This window comes from Loxodonta africana, chromosome 1 (assembly GCF_030014295.1).
Source record: "Loxodonta africana isolate mLoxAfr1 chromosome 1, mLoxAfr1.hap2, whole genome shotgun sequence".
Classification (NCBI taxonomy): domain Eukaryota; kingdom Metazoa; phylum Chordata; class Mammalia; order Proboscidea; family Elephantidae; genus Loxodonta; species Loxodonta africana.
Window position 1 is genome coordinate 159,092,973 of NC_087342.1, and position 21,790 is coordinate 159,114,762.

At 37.0% G+C, this 21,790-nt stretch overlaps 1 pseudogene; it reads left to right on the forward strand.

Annotated features, from left to right (window-relative positions):
* The first annotated feature begins 11,593 nt into the window (after positions 1–11,593).
* Positions 11,594–12,493, forward strand: LOC100675532 (AP-1 complex subunit sigma-2-like; annotated as a pseudogene).
* The last annotated feature ends 9,297 nt before the right edge of the window (positions 12,494–21,790 follow it).

A 21,790-nucleotide genomic window follows, 5' to 3' on the forward strand; every position in this document is an offset into this window, starting at 1 on the left:
GAAGCAATGACGTCACTTTGATGACTAAGGTGACCTGACCCAAGCCATGGTCTTTCGAATCATATCATATGCATGCAAAAACTTGACAATGGAAAAGTAACACATAAGAAGTATTGAGACATTCAAATTGTAGGATTGGGGAAGAATATTCTACGCCATGGACTTCCAGAAGAACAAACAAACAGTCTTAGAAAAAATACAACCAGAATGCTCTTTAGAAGTAAGGATAGTGAGATTTCAGCTCACTTTCTTTAGACACATCGTCAGGAAAGACCAATCACTAGAAAAGAACATCATGTTTGGTAAAGGAGAGGGTCAGCAAAAATGAAGGAAACCCTCAATGAGATGGATTGACACAATAGCCACAACAATGGACTCAAACATACTGTCTTAGTTATCAAGTGCTGCTATAACAGAAACACCACAAGTGGGTGGTTTTAACAAAGGGAAGTTTATTTTCTCACAATACAGTAGGCTAAAAGTCCAAATTCAGGGGGTCAGCTCCAGGGGAAGACTTTCTCTCTCTGTCGGTCTTCTCATCAATCTTCCCCCAGACTAGAAGCTTCTTTGCACAGGGACCCCAGACCCAAAAGATGTGCTCTGCTCCCAGCACTGCCTTCTTGGTGGTATGAGGTCCCCATCTCTCTGCTTGCTCCCTTTCCATTTATCTCTTTTAGGATAAAAGGTGGTGCAGACCACATCCCAGGGAAACTCCGTTTACACTGGATCAAGGATGTGACCTGAGTAAGAGTGTTACATCCCACCCTAATCCCTCTTAACCACTGGCAGAGATTATGATTTACAACACATAGGAAAATCACAAAATGGAGGACAACCACACATGGCCTAACCAAGTTGACATATGTTTTTGGGGGACACAATTCAATCCATTACCATACCAGTGATCATGAAAATGATATAAACTGTGCAGTGTTTTGTTTTGTTATATACAACGAGTACCTGAAGAGAAAAAACGGGACCAAATGCCTGACACAGACCCCTGTACCCTATAACCCCAGTCTTGCAAGTCCTCACTACTAGGATAGCTCTGCAGTACCTGAAATCAGATTTTGTTTTCATATTTTTACAACTATTTCAGTTGTTCTCAGCAGGATGGATCCAAACAAGCTAGTCTATCATTTCTGAAAGAACTCTCTCAAGCAGTATGTTGTTAAAAACTGTATAAAGAACCCCAAGAATGACAGAATATGTTGTGTAAAAAAAAAAGAAAAAAACACTAAATATGTTAAATAAGAGACAAAAAGGAAAATCACCAGAAAAAGAGAAGGTAAAGAGATAATAATCATGAAAGACAGATATGAAATACTCAAACTATACATAACAGAAATTCCAAGAAAAGACAAATGGAAGAGAAGAATAACTAATCAAAGAAAGCTTTTTGTCAATGAAGAAAAACCCAAATCTTTTTAACTCAATAAGTAAGTCACTCTTGAGGTTCATCCTTCAGCCAAAGATTAACTGTTTAATGAGAAACTAATTTGCTCTGTAAACTTTCACCTAAATCACAATAAAAAAAGAAAGAAAAACCCAAACCTGCAAATCAAAAGATTAGAAAGGCTAAGAATTCTAGGCATAATATTAATTTAAAAAAATGTATACCTGGATATAAAAAAAAATAATTAAAAATATATATAGTCTGATGAAATGTCTGAATTTGGAATTGTAGAAAAAGAAAAAGAAAAACCTTACAAGTGCAAAGAAAGTGAATGCAGCTCTTTGTAAACGCTATCGAAAGAATGATTACTTCATGAAGTTATTACTCATTGTTTTCTTACATAAAAGACACCAAAATTTAGGTTCATTTACATTCTACAATAATAAAGCCTATACTTTTAAATTGACACCGAAGTACATCCCAAGTTTCTGTAGATTGATAACTGCTGCATGTCATCGATTTAGTGGTTGTGGTTGAGAAGTGTTATCATCTTCTTTGTTGTTAAGTTCATTGTCAGAAGCTTAGGAATAATGCCTTCATCTACTACAATCTGCGATGATTTCTTATTGTTCTGAATTTCCTTACTGGGCTTTGTACTTTCACTAAGTTCTAGATTGTGCTTTAAAGATCCAAGTTCCCAACAGAAATATAATTTTTAAATTTATTTTAAAAAGCAAATGATGACATTTAAGTAAGGTAAAGGAGGACAGACAAGTAAAATAATAAAAGATAGGAAAAGAGGACATCTTTGAAAAGGGAACTCACCTTAGTTAGAAATGAAAGGAAGCAAAGACATGTTTATAAATAAATATTTAATAAAGCACAATTGGAGCACAAATTTGAATTGATTCAACTGATGGGGGCTGAGTTTGTTTGGCTGGTAGTTAATTAAAAGTGAGGAATAAAAGCAATGTTTTATAAACTGGCAAATTTTCTTTCGAAACAAAATAACTGTATGAACTCTCACAACATCAGTAAACTATCACACAGCTCTGCTCCTCTGTTTGACCAATCTGTAACAGCCATGGAGGGGAGGCCATCCACATACGTTTTTACCATCATGGTGTACTCTATCCACTTTGTTGCAACTATCACACTAATACCAGTTGATTCCTAGAATACACAAAATATCAAATTTTCTGTATACTCTATATTTTCCTCTTTCTAGATGATCTTTCTCTCCCCCTTCACACACACACACACACACAATGTACACAGATACTTAGAGACATAGATGGGCTAACAAAGAAAAATGTAATTCTGCTTATTTTCCTGTATATGGATGTGACAATAAAGATTCAAAAATACTTTCCCAAGTAATCTTGACATTCCAATAAAACAAACCATCTTTTACCAGCCAAAAAAACTTAGCCAAGAAACACTTCACAAGTGTATAACCCCAACTGAAAAAAATCTTGCTTTAAGTAATTTTTGTTGAAATGATACTAAAAATAAAGGCTAAATAGGAAAAAATTGAAATAGCATTCAGTAGATTTAAGAGTTTAATAATTAAGAGCAATGATGCTAGAGTAAAACTACTTGGGTTTGAATTTCAGCTCTGCAATGAACAGTCTCTCATTTTTAACATTAATATGGTATAAAAAGTAAACAAAAATCTACTAGTACAATAAAAATGGAATAGAGTATAGGCTTCCAAACCCACCAGAACACAAATCCAAAGAGCAATACAGGAAAGGAAAAGAAAAGAAATCACTCACAAGTCTAAAGAACAGAAATGTATGTGCATGTAATAAATGAGGCATGACAACTGTTCCTCATTCTTATCTCATTATCCCCACCTCCTATTCCTGATTTCTAGAAAATGTTAAACCCCTTCCTGGAGCCTATTACATATATAAGCAAGGTGAAGATGAAGGCATTTGGCATTGCAGCTAAAGCTGGGGAAAAAACAAAGATGCTTTTAGCTTCATAGTGCAGAGGACATATGCAATATAATGTGCCTGACTGCTTTGCAGCATTGCCTCCCACAGAATCCAAAATGCAACTCCCCACACACAATCCCAACTCTATTTAAAATAGAAACAGATGAAACTGAACGCCAGTTTCCCTTTCACTGAGGAAAAAATTGGAGCCAGGGGAGCTAAGGAGGTCAAAATAAGGAGGTATTTTGAATTTCCTAGTGAATATCAGAATGGAAGCCTCATAAGGCAGCTGGAGAACTGACCCCGAAGAACTGGGGGCATGAGATAAATAGGGGATAGAAGCCACTCCGAACCCCTCAACACACCAGATTCTGTGTGGGTTGGAGGGTCTGACTCAAAATTGAAGGGCTACTTTGTACATTCCTCTGAATGCCGTGAGTACTTGGCCAGCTAAGAGTAAGAGTATTTAATATTGACCAGTTCCATCCCTCCTAGCCACTAGCAATGGCATAAAGAATTCAAAATTTGATAAAAGTGAGGTTTTGCCAATAAATAAGACTGTATCTTTGTGAAGAATATCTTCTTTAATTTTCTTCTAGGTCTTCGAAGGCTGTTTGCCTCCTTAGTTACTATGCACCCCAATATAACACATGGTGCATTCCCTGACCAGTTATTCAAGTGTTCAACAATTGTTCATTCAACTTAACTGAGTAGGGAGTTTTCCAGTAGCCTGGGAAACCATTTCAGAGAATCTAGCTCTCTAGAGCGTTAAATGGCCTGCTATCCATCTTGAGACTCTCCTTTTGGTCAGCCTGACCTGTCCTGAATTCCTCATACTTCTGTTCTGTGATAGAGACAGTCAAAAGGGACAACGAAACATGACACCTATGCCTTGATGTTTTTATTACCTTTTCTCTCTTTCAATGAACTCCACAGTGCCAGGACAGCCAACAGAAAAATGTTTCCTTATGTGTGATGCTGTCTAGGACCCTAATAGTAAGTCTCTCCGCAGAAAGCAACATCGGTAGCCTGTATGAGTCACGGCTTCAAACTCATATATCCTGTACACAGGTACTGCTTTTCTTAGAGTTGTCAAATCAAATGTATTCAAATGTATGTGATTTAGTTTCAAATATCCTTTCATGATGACTAAGTGCAATGTGGTATTATGGATTTGATCCTGGAACAGAAAAAGGACATCAGTAGAAAAACTGGTGAAATCTGAATGAAGTCTAGAATTTAGTTAATAGTGAAGTAACTATTAGTTTTGACAAATCTACCATGCTAATATGCTCACTTTAGAGGAAATTTTAGTAAGAGGTATACGGGATCTCTCTGTATTATCTCTGAAAATTTTCTCTAAGTTTAAAATTATTCCCCATCACCCACATGTCAGTTTGTCATACTGTAGTGGCTTGGATGTTGCTATGATTCTGGAAGCTATGCCATCAGTATTGCAAGTATTAGCTGAATCAACCATGGTGTGCTAATTTCAGTGGACTTTCCAGACTAAGTCAGGCTAGGAAGAAAGGCCTGGTGATCCACTTCTGAAAATTAGCCAATGAAAACTTATGGATTACTACCGAATATTATCTGACGTAGTGCTGGAAGATGATCCCCTTAGGTTGGCGGGCACTTCACAATAGCTACAAACATAGACTCAAACGTACCAATGATCATGAAGAAGGCGCAGGACCAAGCAACATTTTATTCTGTTCTACATAGGTCACCACGAGTCAGTGACAACCCAATGGCAACTAACAATAACAAAATTATTTCGAATTAGAAATTAATTTTTAAGAATATTTTTACTCAATGGATCCCAGAAATAGGCAGTTGGTGCCCCAGATTAACAACTGATGGAAAAGATAAAATAAGCCGCTGCTTTGCACATAGCAGAAGCCTTTGGAGGAAAGTCAGCTGCTAGTAGCAGTAGCAGCTCTTCAGGCAGGCTGTTCAAAAGGAGGCCAAGACTTAATCTACACTTCAATCTCATTTTATTGTATTCTTTTGTTTGATCAAATAAACTTTTTTCTAGTAATAGTGATTTGCCAATTAATTTTTTAATGTTTAAATATTCTTAAGAGGAAAAATCAGCACAACAGTCCAGAGAGATAGAACCTATCATCAGACACTATCCATGCATAACATTTTTCATTGCTATCTTACGCTCAATAACATGAACATGACTCTGAGGAATAGCTGGTATAACACAACCACCAAATCTATTTGTTATGTAATAAGTATACATGGATTAAATTCTCTCATTAAATTACAAAGACATTTAATTTAAGAACGAAAACAATAACCAACTAAACATATTTCAAAAGGAAAAACATTGTGGGGGACTTCTGGATGAAGATAGCTTAATGAGTTCATACTTTGAAAGCTGTCCCTATTCCAGAGATATATAAAAAGAAAAAAAACAAACGGCATAACAGTTAAACATGATGGACTAGAGAAATATAGAAAAGCAAAGTGGTCAGTGGAGACTGCATTCACAAAATTGCTGGGCCCTGGGCGAAAAGTGACAGTGGGAACAAAGGGAATTAAAAGAACTCATAACACCAGTGCTAGGCTCACTTTCTGAAACCAGGTCCTTGATTGTGGCTGCATCAAATCCTGAAAGGGGGTTTAAAATAAGGAAAAATAATAATAATTATAAATAGTTTAAAAAGAAAACAAATAAAAGATCTTGCAGAATGTTGCCTGGAATTAAACCTAACTAATAAGTCAATACCGACTTTTTTTTTTTTTTTTTAATACCGACAACCTCCCTCTACCCCATCACCCTGACTTTGTCTTCAACATCCCCAACATCATTCCGGGAAATGAGCATCAAAAAAAAAATCAGAAAACCTGTTCCTGGATTGGGGACCAAAGACCTGAGTGAAGGCAGCAGCAAAACTACTACTCAGAGATGGGTAAAACAAGCAAGTAAAAGATAAAAACTCCCACTAAAAATTAATGCCCCCCCCAAAAAAATCCAAAATACATGAAGAAATCTGTGATAGAACTCTAAGATGACTGCAAGTTTCTCACTCCCGCATTTACACATCCTGTGTAATCCCCTCTCCTTGAGTGTAGGCAGAATTTGTGAATATGATGGATAGCACTCCCAGTTTGGAGGGCACTAAAGAGATATAATACTAAATGCAATACATGATCTTGGAAGGGATTTTGTGCCAGAGAAAGCAAATTAGCAAAACAATTGGCAAAATTTGAATTAGGTCTGCAGACCCGTGAATAGAACTGTGACAATGTAAACTTCCTAGTTTTTAAAATTATATTTATTTAAGATGTTAACATTTAGAGAACTCTTTGTACTATTTTTGCAAATTTTTCAAACCTGAAGTTATTCCAAATTGAAAAGCTGAAAATTTTTTATTATAAAGCATAACTGAGCACAGAAGTTACAGAAATTCCCTGAGACAATCAAAGTGATAAGCAGATAGAAATGCTTCTCCTGCCTATGTTGGAGTAGAAGAAAGGGGCAGTGCGTTTTCTGGCTTTAGTTATCTAGGGATTAGATATTAAAGGTCACGTGAAAACAAGACACAAGATCCGGGGTCTTTGTGAAGCTGGAGACTAGGAATGGGAACATTGCATAAAGACCAAACCCCTAAAATTATAGCCTTGCTTAAAGGTTGGCTTTGAAAAAAAATCCAGTTAAGGCTTGAAAACAATCTTTCTATGTTTTGGCCTGGACACACAGTTCTGGGGTTTGAATTCACATTGCTTATATTTCTCTGGAACCTTCGTTCCAAGAAACTAATTTTAAAATTTTTTCCAACTTGTAACACCCTTGGAATACCTATACCACAAATTTTCTCTGTAAGGGCATGCTGCACCCAGGTAGCACAAAACTGTCACAAAGATAGCCTTCCTGATACCAACCTCATCTTAAAAAAAAAAAATTGAAAAGCACAGTGGGTTCCAATCAGAAGAGAAAAAAAAGCAGAAATATATGCCCCAAAGCTTCAGATAATGCCATTTAAAATTACTGAAGCTATAAAATAAAATTTTAAAATTTGAGATATAGATCTCAATAAAGCTGCTAAAAACATGAAGTAAGAGCAAAATATTTTCTAAAAGATAAAGTGCATTTGGAGTAAAATAAAGATAATTTCTGGAAGTTTTTAGACATAAAAAATATGGACACAAAAATTAAAAACTCAGTGAACTGGTTGAATAATGATAAGACATAAAAAAAAAAAGATGAGAATTAGTGACATGGAAGGTAGATTTGAGGTAATTACTCGTAATAATATTCAAATATCCAAAGGAAAAAAAATGACAAATATGAAAAAAAGGTCAAATGATGAGCATTATAGAATCAGGTCTAACATACATTTAAATGGTACTTCAAAGAAGAGAGAATGGGGGAGAAGCAAAATTCAAAATGATCATACCCAGTACCCTGTGCCGTCAAGTCGATTCCGACTCATAGTGACCCTATGGGACAGAATAGAACTTCCCCATAAAGTTTCCAGTGAGCACCTGGTGGATTCGAACTGCCAGCCCTTTGGTTAGCAGCCATAGCACAAGAAAGGCATGAATCCTCAGAATTAGGAAGTACAATGACCCCTACAGAGAATAAACACGATAAATACACATCTAGAATTCAATGAAGTGAAACTACAGAATAACAAATACAAAAGAAGATTTCACAAGAAAAAAGTTATTTTTAATTAAAATGACCACAGATTTTAAAAAATAACATTATAAGCAAAAAAAAAAAAAAAAAAAGTCATCTTAAGTGCTGCTATAACAGAAATACCACAAGAGTATGGCTTTAACAAACAAAAGTTTATTCGCTCATAGTTTAGGAGGCTAGAAGTCCAAATTCAGGGCACCAGGTCCAATGGAAGGCTTTCTTTCTCTGTCAGCTCTGAAAGAAGGTCTTTGTCATCAATCTTCCCCTGATTTAGGAGATTCTCAGCGCAGGGACCCTGAGTCCAAAGGCTGTGCTCTGCTCCTGGCACTACTTTCTTGGTGGAATGAGGTCCTTCTCTTCTCTGCTTGATTCTCTTTTTTATGTCTCAAGGTACAACATACTCCTGTAGATTGAGTCCTGCCTCGTTAACGTAACTGCCTCCAATCCTGCCTTATTAACATCACAGACGTTAGAATTTACAACACGTAGGATAATCACATCAGATCACAAAATGGTGGGCAACCACACAATACTGGGAATTATGGCCTAGCCAAATTGACACACATTTTAGGGGGATACAATTCAATCCATAACAACAATAAAGCGATACATTCAAAAAAAGAGGGAAAATAACAGTTGACCTATGATTACATATTAAGAGAAGCAATCACACAAGAACAAGTTTCGAATAAAAGATTTTCATCCAAAAATAACCAGAAGTATTATAAAATAATAGACTTCACTGTTACTGAATAATTATGCCAAGTATGGCTGGGGATCAGGCCCAAGGCCTGACTATACAGGTTGCAGATTTAGAATGCCAATTAAACGAGCAACACTTCCACGTTTTTCTTGTTAAGGTAAGGCTTTGAGACCCTCACTGGAAAGTATTGGACCCCTAGAGTCCATATGAACCAATACAGATGAGAATGAGAATAGTGACCCCCCTGAAACTCCCTTGCCATAGAAGCAATTCCTTCCCACTTGTATGAGGAATCCAGCCTTTTCTTGCATAAAAAAAAAAAAAAAAAAAAAAAACCTTTTAATCATTTCGTTTTAGACAGTCACCTTGCAAAAAGGCTGCCAAGTCTCCTCAGGATGGAGTGTTGACACTCCTCATTGTCTCTATGCTTGTCATGAAAGTTAAATCCCAACTTAACCTAGCTGGAGAAGTTCAAGATCTGCTGTGAAAGGAGACAGATATAAAACGAAGATGTTGCAAAAGTTTTGCAATTTGTATAGCAGGAATCCAGGAAGCATGGTAGACTAGGGAAGGCAAAATATAAAATTACATCAGGCCAAGTTTGTCAATATAGGTAAACACCTGGAATTCAGGGTGCAAAATGTTGGTATGAGCACCTGCAAGTGGTTTTAAGACTCTCGTGTAAAGTTTGGGCTCAATAGTGGCCTACAGTCAATGAGGATGAGATGGCAGATCCTGACATACTATAGAGGAAAGAGTATGAAGACTTAGGGAGATAATGTTGGAATGAAATTATTATGTGCAATCTGCTCAGCCACCCTTAGCTATTCTTCTTCATAGGGTGCAGAGGACATTTCCCTCATCAAGATGTTAAGTAATGCATTGGTGAAGGGGTTACCAACATCTTCGAAAAGCCTTATGATAGCTGTTCTCCACAGGCTACAGACAGATGATGGTGGAAGAAGCTATCATAAAATCAGACTTCTGTAAAGGCTTCCCAGGTGGATAGAGACCAGGTGGAAATGTTTAATCATCAGAGACAAGCTGTGTGTAATTACTATGATAAGCCAGTGGGGTATAACAGTAATCAAGATATTTTAAGCTAAAGGGATCTCTGGGGGGTGACTAACCGATTATGAAGATCCTAGGTATAAAACAGATGGGCAGCTCTTAAAATACTACTTGGCTCATATAAGTGAAAAAATTCTAGATTTAGTGGCAAAAACTTGATGTGAGTCATTACAGTGAGGATTTAAGACCATTTATCCAGCTCCCAAACTTAATCCAATTCTCAAATCCAGAGCCCCTTAATTGGGGATTCAGAGGGAGACCCTGTACACAGCCACAAGTGTTTACTAAAACTCTTCCCCTAAGCTGTCCCCAGAGGAACATGAGACATTTACCAGGGTGACTGAACTGGGGAAAGGGAAATACCCAGACATTCAAAAGTTGACAGATACTGAACTGATGGTCATCCTAGTGACATGAAGTGCCACCCCATCAAGTAGAGAGGGAGGGTCTTGTGGAGGTCAGGTGCTAGATGAAGTCTTGACCCAGGTCCATCTTACAGTAGATCGGCTGGGACTGCAGACCTATTCTGTGGCAATAGGTCTCTTTCCCTCAGACACTGGGGATTTCTGAACATTAGTTCTATAACCCATGGGTAAGGAATATTATGGTAAGAAGCTCTCTCTACCTCCCCCTGCCCCCCCTGAAAGTAATACTGCATCCCCAAGTGTTGCAGAGATTAATGCTACCATCAAAGACATGAAAAACACAGTGGTGATAATTCCTATCGTATCCTCTTTTAACTCTCCTATTTAGGGGGTGCAAAAGCCAGACGGACGTTCAGGGCTACCTAAGCATTATCATAAACTTAATCAGGTTGTGACTCCAAATGCAGTTGCTGTTCAAATGTGGTATCATCATTGGAGCAAATTATCACATGTTTGAGCACCTTTTATGCAGTCATTGACCCAGCAAACATTTTCTTTAATATACCAAGCGAAAGAGAAAATTAGAAGTGATTCATCTGCATCCTTTTACCTCAGGGCTGTGTCAACTCTCTCATTCAATATATTCTACAGGAACCTTGATTGCCTTGATTTCCACAGAGCATCGTTCTGTTTCATTACACTGATGACAATATGGTAATTTGACCTGCTGATCGGGAAGAAACAAAGTACTTGCTTTTGAAAGGCACAAGCATCCCAAAGAGAGTTGAGATAAACCCCACTGTTATGGATTAAACTGTGTCTCCCAAAATATGTGTTGTAAGTCCTAACCCCTATACCTGTAGTTAGGAAACCCTGGTAGCGTAGTGGGTAAGTGCTATGGCTGCAAACCAAGAGGCTGGCGGTTCAAATCCACCAAGCGCTCCTTGGAAACTCTATGGTGCAGTTCTACTCTGTTCTACAGGGTCGCTATGAGTCGGAAGCGACTCGACGGTGATGGGTTCAAGGGCTTTATACCTATACTTGTAATCCTATTTGGGAATAGGGTTTCTTTTTTATGTTAATGAGGCCATACCAGTGTAGGGTATATGTTAAACCACTCACTTTTGAGATATAAAAGAGCATATTAGGACTGCTCCTTTAAAAAAAAAATTACATGAGACCAAATGTCAACAACTACCTTAAAACAAAGATGAGAATGTAAAGCTGCAAGGGAAACTAGACTAATGGAAATGGGACAACCAGAATGGAAATATTGAGAATGTTCACACATTGTGAAGAATGTAACCAATGTCATTGAACGATTTGTGTAGAAATTGTTAATGGGAACCTACAGTGCTGTGTAAACCTTCACCAAAACCACAATAAAATATTTTTTTTAGAACACGGCTGCTGTTCCTGACCTGCAACAGGGTCCCCTTAGCCACTCCCGCTGCAACAATGCACTTTATGTTGCTTTTTAGTCAATAGGGAAAGCTTTCGAATGCAGAAACGGTATGTCCCATTATCAGACAAGGAGAAGAAAAAGATCACACCGGAACTTGTTTAAGCCATTTTAGCGCATAAATCTAAAATGCCAGCTTTCTTGGGTGGCGAGAGCTGAAGATTGTTTACATAAGATATGCTAGTCTGTGTTTTTACTGTGCTATTGAGGTTGTGTGTGATTGAGGATCAGGACAATGAACTAATTACCCTGAAAATAATTCATCATTATGTGGAACTACTTGACAAGTACTGTGGCAGTGTGTCTGAACTTGACGGCATCTTTAATTTTGAGAAGGTGTATTTATTTCGGATGAGTTTCTTTTGGGAGGGGAAGTTCAGGAAACATCCAAGAAAAACGTCCTTGAAGCAACTGAGCCAGCAGATCTACTGCAAGAGCCATGTCGTGAATATTTTAATGTCCCTGTGTACCACGTGACTACTCACTGAGTATGCAGGATTTCACAGAAGAACTAGATATCTGATATACTTAGAAAATATCCTTAGCTAGATGACACTGGTTTTCTTGATATAGGTTTAGAATATTTTAGAACCAATACCTTTCCAATTGTGTTTTTTCCCTGCTCCTATCCCGAGCCCTTTTCTGTTCTATTTTCGTTCTACGTGTTATCCTGGTTTCCCTTATGCCTGCTCCAATTGATTTAATTTCTTCTTGGAAAAAATAAGACCTATGAATGTTTTGAATAATATTTCATCTTAAATATATACATACTATCATGAAATGAATCATCTGTGATTAATCCCATGAGGAAAACCTTGTAATCTTTAAAAATTGTTACCAAAGAAAATATAGGTGGAACGCTAGGTCAAAATAAGCAGTGCCATAATATGCAGTGTGGTTTGGTCTCCGAATGGTGATACATTTTTTCAAAAAATGAAACCTGTATTTACTGTCATGTCATGTCCTGTGTGAGTGCATTTGTCCTAATATATCACAAAAAAAAAGTATATGTGGAAATGATACATGAAGGAAAAGTTAATCTGCACCAGTACATATTTAAAATATTCCATGTTTTAGGAATTTTGTAATGCCACATTTATTGAATCACATTTGTGCTGTATAATAATATCAACCAATACCTTTAAGAGCTACCAGGGAGCTTTATAAGAGTATCTTCAACAGTATCTGTAGCTTACCATTAAGTAATCCTTCAAAGTATTAGTACTGACTTTTTTATATAGCTAATATTTTAATATTCAGTTTAAATACCTAAATACTTATATTTTGCTAGTTAGAGTTCTATAATATACTTAAATCTTCATTTAAACACTTAATGCTTTGTCAACTATGATTTTACATTTTGGAATATTGAAACCTTTAATATTGATCATTACTGTGTAGCCTTTTAATAAAACATGCAACAAATTTTATTATCAAAGGAAAAGTATCAAATAATTTATTGTGTTTTTGTCTAGCAAGTCTGAGTTAAGATACTCAAACTAGCTTACCACTGAAAGAAGGCCTAAGAAAATGTGTTTTGACCAAACTTAGCATTAGGCAGAAGTACAGTTATTTCCATCTTTACCTGTCTCGCTGTCATGCACTGTATTTGAAGGCCCTGTACGGGGCTATCATGAGAAATTTAGCATTATACATTTGAAGCATTGGGGAACATTGGTCTTTCTTTTCCTTTTTTTTTCTCCATCCCCCCCTGCCAGGCAATATACTATTCATACAGTTTTGATACTACATAAATATTCATTGTCTCATGCCTGATTGCTTTGGTTGCTGGGTGCTGAGCTGTAGCATGTTGCTTCTTTTGTTATCTGTATACAGCTGCTTGCTTTAAATTAATAGACTCTGAAAAAGGTTTCCTGGCACATTTAAAGTAAAAGCATTGCATGTAAAAAGTGTGTGTATTATTATTATTTTTTAAAAAAAAAAAAAAAGAGCAGATTAGGCACAGAGGAAAGCAGACACAGAGGGAAGACTGACACTATCTGAAGATGATTGAGACAGACCAGACTACAAGGCCAGGAACTCCAAGGATGGCCAGCTAGAGGAGCCCAGACAAGGATCTTCCCCAACAAAAACAAAGCTTTCCTCTAGTGCCGGTGCCCTGGATTCAGACTGCTAGCCTCCTAAACTGTGAGAAAATAAATTTCTGTCATTAAAGGCAACTATTTGTGGTATTTCTGTTATATTATAGTGGCACTCTGGAAGCCTCAGAGACCTACCATGTAGATGAAGTTTCTAGAGAAGCAGTGGTCTGTGGCTGGTCAGGATATGCCCTGTTAAGTGGGAGACAAGTTGGCTGCACTTGGCACTACCACCTTGAAGGAAAGGTGACAGTTCTTGGTAGATCTCTTTAGATTTTAGAGAGAACATACACTATGTTTGAGTGTGCTTAGGGATCCAATTGTATTCCCTCAAATATGTGTAGAATTCCTGATCCTTAACCTGTGAATGTGATCCTGTTTGGCAACAGGATTTTTTTATTATGTTAGTGAGGTCATACTAGTGCAGGGTGGATCCTAAACCTAACTACTCTTGGTTGTAAAAAGACTAGAATAGACAGACACAGACATGGGGAAAGATAGACACCATGTGAGTATTTCCAAGAGCCAAGGAATACCTGGGGCTACTGACAAAGAAGCAAACGACACAGCCAGGACCCTGATTTAGACTTTTAGCATTCAGAACTGTTAGAAAATAAATTTCTATTCATTAAAGCCACCCCTCTGTAGCATTTGTGTTACAATACTAGATATCTAAGATAGGTGTGCTCTGCTCCAACCCATATCCTTGGTAATATGTAAAGCCACCAGTGTTAAGTGGGTTCTAGAGTAAGAGAAGGCTCAACATAAAGCATGATCTGTGGTGTAAGTGGCCCTGTTATTCAGGCCTTATGACTAAGCAGATCCAATGATACTCGAAGACAGACAGAAGGCTCAATAAAAGAATCACAACCCAGAGTTCTAGAGTTTTGGAGTAAGGACATGTTATCTTCTTCTGACAACTATTATTTGAAAAGTAGTCTTGGCTTAGAACTGGGTCTGGCAGAGGCACAAGACACTATGTGATTATGTAACCTGGTCTGCCCATCATGAACTGGGTCTTATTTGATGTATCAAATTATGAAGCTGGACATGTGCAACAGGATTTCACTGTTAAATTGAGATTGTACATGCAAGACCAAGCTCCAGATGTTTTAGACGGCAGTAGCCCAATAAAAAGTCAATCCCACTATGACTGCACCAGTTTTTAAATCCAAAACACATGAACTAAAGAGATGGAATATACCAGCCTAAGAAACTAAAGCACAGACAAGATAAATATCTAAGGAAAATACATTTGTGATACTTACGACAAAATGTTAATATGTGGACAAATCAATAAAATAAATACAAACAATGTTCAAAGAACACAAGTGATTGATGAATGTGTTAAAAATTTAGTAAACAAATGAATGTAAATTAAAACAATGAGAAACTGAAATAAATATTTTTAAATAACACACTAAGTGAAAATTAAGGGGTATATAAACTGGCACACCATTTCTGGAGGTCAGTTTCACTATATTAAATTATGGGAACCTTTTGACCTATATCTTAGGCACCTAGGAATTTATTATACACAAACCATCAGACGTATGCACAAGGGCTTATGTACAAGGACAGTAATCGAGCACAAAATGTAATAGTTGGAAGAATAGAAAAATAACCCTTTAAAACAAGGATAAGAAAAATATAAATTCATTAAAAATCATGTTATTGAGTAATATTTAATGACATGAAAATGTTTATGAAATATTTTTGGAATGAAATGGTAGATTAAAAACAATTTCCACGTTGGTGAACAGGAGTTTTGTCCAAAGAAAAAGTGAAAATTTAATAAAGATTCATAGTATTGGGGGGCTAGACCTCAGAGATCAATTATAGCAACATCTTCATTTTTTTGATGAATGTACAGAAGCCCAGGGAAGTTAATAACAATATGGAAACACAAGAAATAGACTGTAGAGGGCAATTTTGCATTAAAAAAAAAAGTGTGTGTGTGTGTTTGAATGAATCATAAAAGTTTATACCAAAATGTTACTGGTGCTTATCTACCTGTGATGTGATAATGGAATAGTTAATTGTTAATTATTTCATGTCTTAATTTTTTTCTCTATTTCCATTGATTTTATAATGTACATGTAGGAACTATGGGAACGTTACTTTAAAAAAAAAGTGTTCAGAGAATGAACATGTGACATAAGGCCTCCTGTTCCAAAATCATTCTTAAGATCTGCCTGCCATGTACTTGACAAATTCCTGGTGGGTATTCATTAGCATTCACACAAATCCTTTAAGTTCAAAATTAACTTGGTCAGAATGCAACCTAATTTTTTTAAGATCTGAAACAATAATCCCAGTGCATGAGTATAGGACTAGATTATATGAACACTGACAGTAGATAAGTATAATTGAAAACTGGAATCAATAAAACTTAGAATAAAATTCATGGGGCATATTTAATGATATATGTAACTATTATTTTGCTACTCAATAAACAAACCTAAAATAAGATTGTTGTTGTTGTTGTTAGGTGCCTTCAAGTTCCGACTCATAGCGGCCCTATGCACAACAGAACGAAACACTGCCTGGTCCTCCACCATCCTTACAATTGCTATTATGCTTCAGCCCATTGTTGTAGCCACTGTGTCGATCCACTTTGTTGAGGGTCCTCCTCTTTTCTGCTGACCCTGTACTTTACCAAGAATGTTGTCCTTCTCCAGGGACTGATCCCTCCTGACAACATGTCCAAAGTATGTAAGACTCAGTCTCACCATCTTTGCTTCTAAGGAGCATTCTTCTTGTACTTCTTCCAAGACAGATTTGTTCATTCTTTGGTAGTCCAGGGTATATTCAATATTCTTCACCAACACCACAATTCAAAGGCATCAATTCTTCTTCAGTCTTCCTTATTCATTGTCCAGCGTTCACATGCATATAATGCAATTGAAAACACCATGGCTTGAGTCAGGCACACCTTAAGCCTTCAAGGTGACATCTGTGCTTTTCAACACTTTAAAGAGGTCCTTTGCAGTAGATTTGCCCAATGCAATGCGTCTTTTGATTTCTTGACTGCTGCTTCCATGGCTGTTGACTGTGGATCCAAGTAAAATGAAATAATTGATAACTTCAATCTTTTCTCTGTATCATGATGTGGCTTACTGGTCCATTTGTGAGGATTTTTGTTTTCTTTATATTGAGGTGTAATCCACACTGAAGGCTGTGGTCTTTGATCTTCATTAGTAATTGCTTCAAGCCCTCTTCACTTTCAGCAAGCAACGTTGTGTCATCTGCATAACTCAGGTTGTTAATGAGTCTTCCTCCAATCCTGATGCCTCATTCTTCTTCATATAACCTAGCTTCTTGTATTATTTGCTCAGCATACAGATTGAATAGGTATGGTGAAGGATACAACCCTGACGCACATCTTTCCTGACTTTAAACCAATCATTATCCCCTTGTTCTCTCTGAACAACTGCCTCTTGATCTATGTAAAGGTTCCTCATGAGCATGATTAAGTGTTCTGGGATTCCCATTCTTTGCAATGTTATCCATAATTTGTTATGATCCACATAGTCAAATGCCTTTGCATAGTCAATAAAACACTTGTCTGTCAGTTTGTCGTACTGTGGGGGCTTGAGTGTTGCTGTGATGCTAGAAGATATACCAGTGGTATTCAGATACCAGCAGGGTCAACCCTGGAGGACAGATTTCAGCTGGCCTTCCAGACTGAGACAGACTAGGAAGAAGAACCCCTCAGTCTACTTCTGAAAAGAATTAGCCAGTGAAAACCTTATGAATAGCAGTGGAACATTGTCTGATATAGTGCCAGAGATGAGCTCCCCAGGTTGGAAGGCACTCAAAAGACGACTGGGGAAGATCTGACTCCTGAAAGTAAAGTCGACCTCAATGGAATGGATAGAGTAAAGCTTTCAGGACCTCCATTTGCTGATGTGGCACGACTTAAAATGAGAAGAAACAGCCATAAATATCCATTAATAATGGGAACCTAAAATGTACAAAGTATGAATCTAGGAAAATTAGAAATTGTCAAAAATGAAATGGAAAACATAAACATTGATATCCTAGGCATTAGTGAGCTGAAATGGACTGGTATTGGCCATTCTGAATCAGACAATCATATAGTCTACTATGCTGGGAATGACAACTTGAAGAGGAATGGAGTTGCATTCATTGTCGAAAAGAAGATTTCAAGGTCTATCCTGAAGTACAACGCTGTCAGTGATAGGATAATATCTATAAGCCTACAAGGAAGACCAAAATATGACTATTATTCAAATTTACACACCAATCACTAAGGCCAGAAATAAAGAAAATAAGATTAAAAAAAAAAAAAAAAGATTAGGTCACGAAAAATACTGAATTGATGGCAATGGGTTTTTTTATAACCAAACTAAATTTTAACTTTTCCCTTCCTATGTTGTATCTTTTATTAACGTTAAATGGTTTTCCTAATGGCATTTACTATTTTGTTCTCTTCTTCATCAGCAGCAGTCTAATTATCTTTGTTTTAACTTGATATAATAGTAAAGTTTGAGGCATGGCAAAGTTGAACACAAATCAAGAGACAAAGGCCAGAAACATTTAAAGATTTATTTTACTCACAGTTTCTGGTGTTTACAGCATACCTGGCAGAGTCACATGGGGAAAAGACAGGAGATGGGGCATTAATAAGACAGAGATGGGGCAGAACTGTGGGCAATCACCTTTATTGTGGTTCTCATGGGAAACATGACGGAGAGAGGTCAGAGCATATGGCGGGTTTATTGGTAGCTATATTTGAAACTCATGCCTGAGAGCTTGTGATTACCAAAGAGGAAACCAAGGAAACTTCTTATCTATAAACAGCTGACATGGGTAGAGAAGGGTCAGTTGGTGTGGGTGTTAAAACATCATATTTCAGAAGCTGGAAAATATGTTTAATGCATCCTCATATTAGACATATTAGAAAAACCAGGGCCTGGAGTTCCTGCAAAACCAACTCCCACCATACACTCCAGAGTTCATATGATATATCTTATCGGCCTTCTCCCAGGCCCAGCATCACAATCTGAGACATCTTTGAGCAACTAGTACCTGTGCCACCTCTTGTGTGTCCAGGGGCTCTAGGCAACAGAGGACTTAATGGCCACAGAACTTTGAAAAATGAGGCCTTGCTTTACCTACCCCAAGGTGTCAGTTCAATAAGTATAGGCAGGTGGTGGCAAGAGATGGGAGGTGGAAGAGAGTAGAATGAGGAACGGTTCTGCATCTTTGGCACTTGAGAATCTAAGGACTGAGATATTAGAAAAGGAAGAGTTGCTCATAGACGTATCCAAACACCTCATGGGACTGAGTTAATGGGCTTGAAGGCTCAGGACCATAGTCTCAGTGGACACCTAGGTCAATTAGAAAGACATAGTTCATAAAAATAGTGTTCTACATCCTAGTTAGGTGAGTAGTGTTTGGGGATTAAAAGCTTGGGAGCGCCATCTAAGATACAACTATTGGTCTCCTCCCATGTGGAACAGAGAATGAAGGAAACCAAAGACTCAATGAAAAATCAGTCCACAGGACTAATGGCACACATGAACCACAGCCTTCTCTAGTCTGAGACCAGAAGAACCAGATGGTGCCCAGCTATCACCACTCACCACTTTGACCAGAGACAGAATAGAAGGTCTCAGTAAGAATGGGAGAGAAATGTAGATCAAAACTCAAATTCATAAAAAAAGACCAGCCTTACTGGACTGATAGAGATTGGAGGAACCCCTGAGACTATCGTCTTAAAACATCCTTTTAATCTGGAACTGAAGCCACTCCCGGTAGTCACCTTTCAGCCAAATAATAGATTGGCCTATAAAATAAGCAATAACACTCATGAAGAATGTCCTCCTTAAAACAATCAACTGTAAGAGACCAAACAGGAAACATTTGCCCAAAAGCAAAGATGAGAAGGCAAGGAGAAGCAGGGAAACTGGAGGAATGGAAACAGAAAGCAGGGTGGAAATGGGAAGAGCACTGACATATTGCAGGGATAGCAACCAGTGTCACGAAACAATCTATATATGAATTGTTGAATGGGAAACTAGTTTGCTGTGCAAACTTTCACCTAAAGCACAATAAAGTGTTCAAAAAAAGAAAAGAAAGATTTGTTTTAAAGAACATGAGAAACAGAGGCTAGCCCAGGGACCTTACTTGTAATGCAGACTTTGCAGTGCTCCAGAAGACTGCAGTAGCTTTATCTTCACGGTCAGCCTTAAACCCAATCTAATTTCAGAGATGAAGAGGCCACTTGCCAAAAAATCCTAACTGTGCATTCCTAAAATTATTATAGCACAACACAAAGAAAGTCTTTATTCCCCCATGAGAGAAACACAATAAAATACTAGGAAGAGTCTATTCAAAGAATAAGTGGGAATTGTATACAGATTAATAGATTTCTAGGGATAGACCTTAGAGACTAATTATAGCAACACCTATTTTTATGATGACCCCAAAGAAACCCATAAAATTACATTATGAAAAGAAGATGTAGATTGCACAATAATTTACTAAACCCCAAAACACTAGAACCAGACAATGAACTTGAAATTTTAAAGAGAAAATTCCAGGACAAATGTGACGAATTTAAATTTTGTATACTGATGAGTTGATTTAATTGTATTTATGACTCTGAAAATGTCATTGAAAAACAAGAGTTTAGATAAGCATAAAATGATAGACCTTACTAGGTTATTAGTGATTTTTGGTGCTATTTGAAATTGATATGAGGGCATAATCTGAAAATCTCTGGAGAGGGGTCAGAAGATGTGGGCTCTCTTCTTGGCTTCACTAGTTCACTATGTGATCCTCGACAAGATAATGAACCTCTCAGGGCCTCCTCTAGTTCCTTGAGTGTAAGATAGAGGGCTGGATACATCATCTCTAAAGCTAAAATTCCACAACACTAAGGAAATCACACTTTCTACTAATCTGTTGAAGGTTCTATCAACAAATACTTGATTGTCTACATCTCTGGTCTGACCCACTAAGCATCTTTTATGATTCTCAGTAAAAAAAAAAAAAAAAAAGAAAAACTTAGACTATTTTTAATAGTACCACTTTTTATCAAAGTTGCTTTATCTTGTATAACAGACCCTAAAATAATATATACTGTAAATCTGATACTCACTAAATAAACATAATCGTTGTTGTTAGGTGCCATCAAGTAGGCTCCAACACATAGCAACCTTACATATAACAGAATGAAACATTGCCTATTCCCATGTCAAACTCACAATCGTTGTTATGTTTGAGTCCATTGTTGCTATAGTGAAAAATTTTAATTAAAATGATAAAAGTGTGCCCTATAAGAAAGAGACAACAAAAATACAATAACCACTTATGTCCATGAATGAAGAGCTTATAAATTACAGCATCAGCCTGGTAACACCTATGAAGACTTTCATAACTAAGGAGTAAAAATCAAGATAAAAAAGAACTCTGTCACTAATTATAACTGATAAAAAAGGCTTCTAATCACACCCAGCCAATTAAAGCAGTATTTTTTTTAAATAAATCACAACTTCTGCTAAGACTATATAGCCATATCAGGACTTAGATGATGATTTTTAATTATTCCCTTGAGACCCCATGACAAAATACTTTGAAAATTGCTTTAGATACTTGACATTCCCAAATTTTCCAGCCTTTCTTCATCACCCCCTTTCTAGTGGCCAAAGAGACTTACAGTAAAGTGGTTTCGGTAGTGCATGTTAAAATAATACCTCCTGTTCCAGGAACAAGAGTGCCCAGAATTTACACTCTGACCCACAGGTTTAGTCTAGGCCCGAAAGGAAATGAATTTTTTGGAAGATTATTGGAAAGAAAAAAGTCTAATTTCATACCATTTCTTCACAGTGAATATTATTCATTAAAATATTCAATCACCTGAAAAAAAAAATAATTGAAGAAGTGCTGAAGGGTTTTTTTTAAAAAACATAGCAAAACATTTCAAGTTTAAAGAAAGTCAGTGAATGGGATTCTCTCTTTTTTGTTAACTTGCCCAGCAATATTATAGTCTCAAGCACACTGGTTTCCATCAAACATCTGGCCTCCCTGAAGGCTGCTGCCCTCCAAGACATTTATCAAGAA